This window comes from Oryctolagus cuniculus, chromosome 19, assembly GCF_051225735.1.
Source record: "Oryctolagus cuniculus isolate XC-2025 breed Fujian yellow rabbit chromosome 19, ASM5122573v1, whole genome shotgun sequence".
Lineage (NCBI taxonomy): Eukaryota > Metazoa > Chordata > Mammalia > Lagomorpha > Leporidae > Oryctolagus > Oryctolagus cuniculus.
The window spans coordinates 59,540,120-59,550,617 of NC_142885.1; positions in this window are offsets into that span (position 1 = coordinate 59,540,120).

The following is a 10,498-nucleotide window of genomic DNA, read 5'->3' on the forward strand; positions in this document are numbered from 1 at the left end:
TGGCACCTGGCACTGTTCCGGGTGTCTCATGTGTATAACTCAATCATGTGACATCATCACTGCCATGGTCCCCACTTACAGATGGGAGCCAGAGTTTAGAGGGGTCCCAGTTACGTCTCCAGTCTTCCACCGGGTTCTTGGGCTCAGTCTCTGTACTTAGCTGTCCCCATTGTCAGGAAGGGGGTCAGTAGGTTGCCTGGCACACAGGAGGTGGTAAATATGTTCCACAAACCCTGTGACAGTGAATTAAATCAGTATTACCTGTCTAGTATGTCCCAGGCATACAAAGACATATTATACACAGTCCTTGTACTTGCAAATCCTAAGGTGCTGTTGCAGGAGACAGTCCTGCAGGTGGGTTAGGGCAGTAGGGTGGAGAGGGTAGAGTAGAGCCCTGTCTGGGGAGAGAGAGAGACTGAGATCTTCTATTTGTTGGTTCACTGCCCAAGTGGCTGCAACACCTAGGGTTGGGTCAGGCTGAGACCAGGAGCCTGGAACTCTATTCATGTCTCCCAGGGAATGACAGTAGCTCAAGGGCTTGAACCATCTTTTACTGCTTTCCCAGGCACACTAGCAGAGAGTTGGATGGGAAGTGGAGGACTCGAACCAGTGCTCCATTATGGGATGCCAGTGTCGCAGGTGTTGGCTTAACCTGCTTCACCACAACACCAGTCCCCAAAGCCAATATTTTGGTTATCAGCTCAGTCATACTTGAGCCCAGGAGAAGTGAAGAAGCAATCATCCCTGTTTGGAGAATTCAGAAGGTGGTGAGCCCCTTGCAGAAGCCTGGGAGAATGATTGCCTGCCCGGCCTCCCAGGAGGGGCAGGTCATTCAAGGCCGAGAAAGAAGGGCACGAGACAGTGTGGGGCTTGTGTGTGTGGAAGGGCCTCTGGCGCAAACCGCAACAGCTAGCATTGTGGAGCATTTATAATGAGCCTGCATGGCTTCAGGTCAGTGGCTCTGTGTCCTAGCTGCACCTGAGAAAAACCTGGGTTTGATGTGACTGTTGGGCTCCACTCCTACAGATACTTATTTAATTGGTCTGGGGTGGCCCAGCCATCAACACGGTGTAAAAACTCCTTGGGCGATGCTGTTATAGATCCATGGTTGAGAAACTCCGGGCTGGGCGTTTTAGAAGCACTAACTCATTTAATCTCCATGACAACTCCATGAAGTCAGTGCCAAGACTCAGGCTCAAAGATGGTACAGCAAGGAGTAGTAAGCTTGAGTCAAGAGAGATCTAACTCTAGAGATCTAACGTCTTTTCTCACCAGTAAGCTGCAGACAAAGAGGAGATGGTTAAGAGGGGCGAAGGCAGTGAAATGGAGAAGGTTGCCAATGGATGGGCAGGAAACAGGCACCCCGTGGCTGCTCCTCTGATTATCTGCTTTGTACCCACCTCTCCTTTGTCCGGCAATATTCTCACAAGCATCCCACACGTGTGCTTCTCAGATGGGGACCTGGACCAGCTCAGTCCGATGCCCAGCCTTCACTGAGTTGACCATGCAGATTTCAACGTGGGCAGGAAGCACTGGAGGTAGTGCCAGATGCATATTCTGACTCAGTAGGTCTGGGGTGGGGCCTGAGATTCTGCATTTCCCCCAAATCCTGGGGGAAGTCAATGCTGCTGAGAGGCAGAGCGCGTGCTCTCTCTCTTTTTAATTTATTTGACAGGTAGAGTTATAGACAGAGAGAGACAGAGACAGAGAAAGGTCTTCCTTCTGTTGGTTCACTCCCCAAGTGGCCGCCACAGCCGGCACTGCGCCGATCCGAAGCCAGGAGCCAGGTGCTTCCTCCTAGTCTCCCACGCAGGTACAGGGGCCCAAGCACTTGGGCCATCCTCCACTGCCTTCCCGGGCCACAGCAGAGAGCTGAACTGGAAGAGGAGCAACCAGGACTAGACCTGGCACCCATATGGGATGCTGGCACCGCAGGCAGAGGATTAACCAAGTGAGCACTCTCTTAAGAGCAAATGGAGAAAAACACAAATAGAAGGTTCCTGATCCATCTGTGGGAGACCATGTATTGTGGAGCTCAGAGACAGCTCCCACCTTTCTGCCTTGGAATTCACTTCCGTTTCCTCTGCTTTCCACCGAAGCCTCAGCACAACTCCTCTGCTTTCCTGGGCCACTGGAGAATCGGCTCAGTGTGGCTCTCCAGCTTATGATGCATTTGAGTACTCTGGAAAGCCTGTGAAGATGCAGATTGCTGAGCCCTGCCCCGAGTTTCTGATTCGATGGGTATGCACGGTCCAGAGAGTGTGCTTGTCTAACCAGCTCACTGAGGCTGCTGTGTGGAAGGGCACGGTCGGAGAACGGCTGCACACAGCCATGTCTGCAGAATTCTCACTGTGGGTAGATGCACCAGCTCATTTGCCATTCCAATGAAAGGGGCATTCAAGTCCTGGCTGTGCTGTTACCTCCCTTAGTGACTACATCAGTTATGGATTGAGCGGGCTGCATTTGACAGAAAATTCCAACAACAGTGGCTTGTCCTATGTAGTTTATTGACGTAAAACACAGAGGTAGGTGACCCAGGGTGAGTATGGTTGGTCTCACACATCAGCAACATTCCAGACACCTACCTTGGCACTCTACTCCTACTTTAACATGTGATTTCCATCCTCAAGATCACCTCGTGGGCACAGGTTGGCCATCTGTTGGTCTTTGGACTTGTGTTCCAGAAGAAGAAAGACGAATGGGGCAGAGGTTATGCCTGAAAAGTTGGATCCTCTGTTGAGACTTTCTGGAAGCCACACCCAACAACACCTCCTCACATCTCATTGGCTACAATTTAGTCATGTGACTGTCCCTTTCTGAAAAGGAGGCTGAGAAATAAATGATCTGTTTCACTGGTAAGACAGCAGAGAGAATGACTATGGCTCAGGGAACTAGTGGTCCCTGTCACAGTGGTCCTGGGCAGGTGTCTTCTACTCAGGCCCCATCGCTCCAAATGTGAAATGAATTTGACTTTGCGACATGGGAGACGCCATCCAAATCGAGGTGACTGGATGCCATGATTTGGTGCCTAAACTTTATCAATGAAGATGATAACGGGAAGAGGCCTGGCCATTGCCCTCATGCAATGGTCGTGAAGTATCCTAAGCACGTCCAGTCTGATGAAATGTCAGGATATATCCTGCAGGTGTCCATCCATCCGTTCGTCCACTCACTAGAAAGGTGTTTAATACCTGCTGTCTGCTACATACACAGGATACAGCAGTGAGTAGGACAGACGTGGCCCCTGCTCTCCCTGCCCTCTGGAGCTCACAGGTTAGCTGGGAGATAGACATTAACAAATAGTGCTGCTAATGTTCAACGAAGAGCTACAGCGTGGATGTCCTGTACAAGTCTATACGTATTAGATGGGAGAGAGATCAGATTTCCCCCAAGAATTCATTTTGAAGTTAAGACCTGAAGGGGGCATCAGCTGTGCAGATGGTCAGAGGAATTTCATTCCAGCCAGAGAGAACAAGAGGTTGAGACCCAGGCCCTGAGGTAGGAGGAAAGAGCCGGAATCATTCTAGGAAGCAAAAACAGGCCAGGGTGTCCAAACATCATCAGTGAGGAAGACGCTGACCCGGAATGAGCCGAAGCTGAGAGCAGATACCGCAGCTGGCAGGGCTAGAGAAACCACTGGAAAGAGTTCGGATTTTGTTCTGAGGACAATGGGACCCCACTGGCATGTTTTAGCTGAAGTGGGCCAAGACCGACATGACAGAACTGGGCATCTTTATAAAGATTTCTCTGTACGATGCATGAATGATGAATTTGGGTGGGCCAGAGTAGATGTGAGGATCCCTGCAGGAGGCTGATACACTTGCCTGAGTAGGTGAGCAGGGTTTCATCAGTGCAGTAGCGAAAAGTGGCTACACTGAGAGCTATCTGGGACATCCATGCAACTTTCCACCCATTCATCTACCCATCCCTGCATCCACCCATCCATCTATTTACCCATCTGCCTAGTCATTCATCCACCTCCCCATCCATCTGTCCATCTGTCCATCCACCCATGCACCTATCCATTTAACAGACATTTGTAAAGTACATTTAGGCATCAGCTTCTATACCAGATGTGTCAGGTGAATTGTTCATTTTCTCTGGGAGTTTACAAGCCAGAGAGAGATGCATAAACAAATCATCACAGTTCAGTGAAGGCCATAATGGCAGTGACTTCCAAGAGGTGTGGGAAGAGACTCTGACCATGGCTGCTCTGCCTGGTGCTGATGGGAGGTGAAAAGTCACCATATGATTCATCACTTGGGCTGCCAGGAGTGAGGACTTTTCTGGGCCACAGGGAAATAAACACATTTGAGGGCAACAGAAAGACAGGCGAAGTGACAGCATTGGAATTTAGCGAGAGTATAGGAAAAAAAATTCCAGGAGATGCTGGGAAGTAGACATATCCAGAACAGATGGAGCTATCCCATGAGCCCGTCCTGTGCAGTTCTCCAGCATGAGTTTGAAGACTCCTTGTTGGCAGCTCGTTGGTATTTTACTAGCTGGATTCCAGTGCTGTCAGTGAGAGCAGGACTGGCTGCTCCAGGCAGAAGACAGAATGCCAAGGCTCTGGGGGCAGAGATGCTGTGTGGCTGAAAGCAGACAGGTTCGGAAAGGTAGCATAACATTTTGGCCAAGGATGCAGTTTCTGGAACTCAACTGCCTAGACTCAGATTCCGCTCCTGATGCTTTCTTGACAAGTTGTTTATCAAGCCTGTGGCTTTGTTTCCCATTTCCCTTAGACCTTTCTTGCAAGGGTTAAAAGGCTTGGTGTGGTGCTTAGGCTAGTACCCGCAGCACAGTGAGAACTATAGGTGAGTGCATTAATACCATGTGTCCTATCTCAGTCCTGAAGGGGAACAGCCCTTCAAGGTTCAGCCAGGAACTAAGATCTGAGAGTCCTTGTGTTCCATGGGTCACCATGGAAGGTAGACTCCACTTCCTGTTCCTAGTCATTTGTCACTTGTCACTCATGCCCAGAACCATCCTTCCACCCACCCCAGGCCCTGTATGAGAAGTATGAGAGAGTGGAGCAAACTTGCAGCCAGACTAGTTTCAAACTCTGCTCAGCCACATGTAGGAATTCAGCCTCTGAGCATCCATTGTTTTTACTCTATAATGGTAAATAGCATTGAACTTGAGAAACCTAGAATAAGGTAGTTGAAGTTGAAGCCAAGGTACAGTGACTGGACAGTCAGTGGACAAAAGAGATGGAAGGGACAGACACATCTAGGGTCAGAAAGACATGATGTAAGGACTAACAGTGTGGGTCTGGATGTGATATCCTGGGGCCACAGCTTCTCATTTCCTCTTCTTTTCTGTCCCATTCGCACCTGGAACACTGCGTGCCCAGTCAGGGACCCAAAGCTGGGGCTCTGCCACCTGCTCCTCTTCGACAGTTGCTCCCAGAACTTCCAAGCATCTTGCCAAGCTCCTATCGTTGACCGATGGGGGTTCTCATGCTACCTTATATTTGATAACAGGGGCACAGAGGAATCAAGAACTCTGGCCAACCATGACTCTCCCTTTTTACAAAAGGAGAAATGGCCTCAGAGAGTTTCAGGGACTAATACAAAGCCGTGATGCTGCTGAGAGGAGGAGCTTGGATTTGAACCCAGGCCTGTCTAACTCCAGGATCCATTCATCAGGGAGTCCAGAATCTACTTGGAGGACAAGAGGAGTTGAAGCAAACAATAGATGAGTGGATGATTAAATGAGCAAAGGATTATAAATATAGCAGCCGTGAAGCATATAACCTGGTTGATGGGGAAGAGAGACAGTGGGAGGAGAGAGTTCTTTCCCAGTGGGGTGATCAGGAAAGTACTCCCAGAAGGCAGGGAACCACTGAATCCTAAAACAGTGAAGCATGTAATGCATTCAGCATAATTCTTGGCATCTGGCGCCTGGGTAGCTATTATTAAAGAGAAAAGAATGTTTTCTCAAAGATCACGCTGGAACCAAGGGGCGGTGTGCACTCTGCCACATCTCCATCCAGACCCCATCTCTCATGGAGCGGGAGGGAGGAGGGCGGAAGCTCGGGCACTGTGGAGCTTGGCAGGCTGGGGCCTTGGCCGGCTCAAGGCTAAAGTGTCCGGGAGCAGCTGTCTCATTCAGCGCTTGGCACCACCCCTGCAGAGTGCAGAACGCCCATGGGGCTGAGAATCCTCTCCACCCGCCACGCGGTAGCTGTGTGACCTTGGGCGAGTCACATCTCCTGTCTGGGCATTTGTTTGCTCATCTGTAAAATGAGGTTTACGTCTAAAAAAATTTTTTTAAGTCCCTTCTGGCTCCAACTCTGTAGCATCCAAACTCTGGCCGACACGTCCCTCCTTCTGCGGATGTGTTCCCACAGTGCCCTCTGTTGGCCGTTCAGCAAAGAACAGGCACAACACAGACCCGCGGTCCGCAGCTAAAGCAAGCTTGCCTGCTGCCGCCCTCCTCTGGGGATTTTAAATTTCTGGGGGCAGGGCCAAATCTGCACACAGGATAAGAGTCGGGAAATCCGACTGCCCAAAATCGGGATTTTGGAGACAGAAACTTAAAGACTCTTGATTGCAGCACCAGCAATATTAGCTAAAATGTGTTTAGTGCTAACCACTTACCAGGTGTGGGTTAGATGCAGTGCACCCAGTGGTGAGAATTAACAGGCATGGGGCCTGCTTGAGAGAGGTAGCATCTACTCTGATTCTTAAAGGTTAAGGACTTCCCCATGTGCAGAATGGTTGGAAAGATTAGGAAGCCAAGAAAGAGACCTTGGTGTGCTCAAGGAACCAAAGGGAGTAGAGCCAGTTGTTTCTGAATACTGGAGGTGAGCAAACCATGGAAATTTAAAACTCTTACAGCTGGTAGAGGCACAGCTCCCTAGGAAAACTGTTGGGTGTTATCCACTAAAGTTGAAGATGCACATTCCAGTGTGCCCCAGAATGCACATTCCAGAAAGCAGCAGCAGTGAACAATTTGTCTAGTGGTCGAGACACCAGCTTTGGTGTTTGTACCCCACCTCAGACTGCCTTGCTTTCATGCTCAGCTCTGGCTGCTGACTGCAGCTTCTTGCTAATGAGCACCCTGGAGGCACAGTGATGGCTCAACTCACTGGGCTCCTGGCACTTGCATGGGAGTCCTGGTTTGAGTTCCCAGCTCCCTGGACAGTGCAGGCAATGGGCCATTTGGAAGTGAACCAGCAAATCAATCTCTCTTTCTCTCTCTCTCTTTCTCATTGTGTGTGTGCATATGGTGGGGTCTCTCTCTCTCTTTCTCCATCTCAAATAAATCAATACATAAAAGCAGCACACTTTTCAACAGCTGAAAACTGGAAACAATCTCATGTGTCCATCAACAGTAAAATGGATCAATAAATTAGGCTGCATTCTTTTAATAGAAAATGCCAGCAATTAGAAAGATCAAAGTACAAAATGCAACAACAAGGATCCAATCCGCAAAGATAAGACGGGGCATAAGAAGCTGGGCTCAAGAGATACATATGGGATGGTTCCTTGTTTACAAACCTACCCTAAGGTGCTGAAAGCTGGGATAGTGGTTGACCAGATGTGGTTATTACATGGTTACCTGGGAGTGCTCATTTTGTTAAAATTCATCCAGCCGCACACATGGGATATGTGCAAACTCTACTATAAGTCAATAAGTTATAGCCAGAGCATTATGTGGCTGCAAAGGACTATCACCTTATTCATTACAGCCACCCTTGCTGTCAACAGCGGAGCCAACAGACACAAGTTGTTTTGAAGACTATTCTAAGTGCTACTTTTCCACTTGATGAGTCCCAACCAGAGGGGAACACTTGACAAGGACAACTCGTTCCACTGAGTCCTTGAAGAGTAAGGAATGACTGGCCGTGCCCCAGAGCTCGCTCACCAGCATCTCCACAAAGAGCCCTGAGGAATCAAGGGAATGAGGTCTCCCTCACTGGCTTGTCCAGACTAGAGAGCTGCTGTCCCGGGTTCTGAACCAACCAGAGCCTTCTGAGGCCAGGTTTCCAGTGGGACAGCCCCCAGCTCCACAAAAAGAGGGCTGTGCTGGAGCAGGAAGATTTGACATCGCAGTTTGTTGATGACACAATCGCAGATCAGCACATAGAGCAGAGGGGTGTCATTATCTTAATTGACAGCTGACTCAAGGAAAGCTAAGTGACTTTCCTGGACTCACACATCAGCAGAAGTCAGGCCCAAATATGAATTTCCTGAATCCAGCTCCAAAGCACCCCGTGTGTCTGTTCCCTTGTGGACAAACTTGGATTAGATCATCTCTGAAGCTCTCCCCAGGGCTCCCAGGCCCAGTGACTCTGCTGAGTCCCAGCTGAGGGGGAAAAGACCTTGAAAGTGACTCAGGAAGGGTCGTTTTAGTATCATTTGGCCTTGCTGGCATTAACTAGTGGCTGCTACCACTCACACACACAAACGTGCACACACACGCACACATGCACACTCACACACAAGTACACACACACACCTCCTGCCACAATCTGAGATGGATTTTTGCTTGTCCTCAGGTCATGCAGGGAGGTTGCATGGCATAAAGAATGAGCACTTGATTAATTTTATCTATTTAAAAGGCAGAGCAATAGAGACAGAGAAAAATCTCCCATTTACTGGTTCATTCTCCAAATGCCTGCCACAGGCAAAACTGAGCAAGGCCAAAGTCAGGAGCCAGAAACTCCATCCAGGTCTACCACAAGAAAACCAAGTACTTGAGCCATCATCCACTGTCACCCAGGTGTGTTAGCAGGAATCTGGATCGGAAGTGTGGGGTAGTGGGGACTCTAACCAGCACTCCAATTTGGGAAGTTGGTGTCCGAAGTGGTGGCCTAACGCACTGCTGCACAATGCCCCCCACCCCTCAATTACATGTAAGCAAACTCGAGTTCAGGACTGGATTCTGTCACTGCCTCCCTGTGCAAACTTGAGCAGGTTACTCTCATGTTCCTGAATCTCGACTCCTCATCGGTAAACCTGTGAGATAAATGCTGAGTCACCGTAGGCACCAAATACACAGCAGGGCACATGGTATCTTTCTGATATTGAGGAGTTCCTTAAAATTCTCTGGGCCTCAGCTTCTTTCTCAGCACATGGAATAAGAGCCCCTATCTCAAAGGACTTGTGATTGACACGCTGATGGGTAAAGTGTAAGTATCGAAGTCCATCAGATTCATTAAGTGCTATTCCTCATGCTGAGGGATGCTGAGGGCTCTGCCTCCCACAAGCTCTCACAAGACCTATTTCTGAGAAGCATGAAGATTTTGTTTTAAATGGCCTTCTTTTGGTCACATCTAAGAAGAGGGCAAATATGTGCTACACCACAGCGCCAGCCCCCACCCAGGCTCTATCATCTTATCCATCCAAGTGGGAGTCGTCTTTATTTCTGGTAGGAAGCTGTTTCTTCCCCTCCCAGAGCTGATGCGATGATTATTTAGGAGGCAAAGGCGTTCATAAGGAAGAATGGATGCAGCCCGGTTTTGCATTTATTCAGACAAATAATATTTGACTATAGGAATGTCCTTTCCCTGAAGTGTGGGATAGAGGTGAAAACAGAGCATGTCAGAGAGGGGTGGTGCATGTGATAAGGGTCTGTAGACAAGGGTCACAAAGCAGGGTGTGATCCGTTCTAGACTGGACAGCAGGGTCAGGAGGTGTCACGGGACCAATGACCCCGAAGTTGAGTCCTGAAGGCAGCACTCCCAGCAGGGGGCAGGGGCGCTCAGGCAGCAAGGAGAGCGCATGCAACGTGCAGCAAGGTGAGAGAGGACAGCCTAGAAACCGAGTGAGGTCCGTGTAGCTGGCAGACAGCTCAGACAGGGGATGGGGCAAAGGCTAAGGCTGCAGAGGCAGGCAATGGCTCAGATTGCGGAGGACTGCGTCCGGCCGGCTGAGCAGGCAAAGCTCATCCCGTGGAAGGTAAAGGACTACTGCAGGGATCGCAAGAAGGAAGTGGCTTCTGCTTCAAGTGCTCACTGGCTGCAGAGCAGAGAATGGCGTGGGAGGGGTGCGCCTGGAGAAGGAATGCAATCATAGCACTGCAGCTAAGAGATGACAGAGGCTTAGCAAAGGTCAAGGTCAATAGTCCTGAAGTAAGCAGGTGGATTTAAGAGAGCCTTTGAAGGAGGATTCTAATACAATAAGGAAGGAAAATGAGAGTAATATGTCCAGCCCTTCACAGGAAGAGGCTGGAGGAGAGGAAGGAGGGGAGGAGAGCTGATGGAGTGAGTTAGGTTGGTGGAACCTGCCTTATGGGGTGCCCTTCCCAAATTTCCCAGCTCCACTGTTCTCCCCACCCCTCACACTCACCTGGTCGTAGCCGATCTCCTAGGAGACTGAGAGTGGACATGACACTTCTCTTGGCTAAGCTTCCGTTTCCACTTGTAAAATGAAGGGACTCAGCTCCCTGGGGTCACGGCCACCTCTCTCCTCCCAGCTGAACTGAGTTCTCTCTTCTCGGAACCCTGCAGCAGCGTCTGTCTTATTCTTCTGTTTCTTAGCTTTGCCCG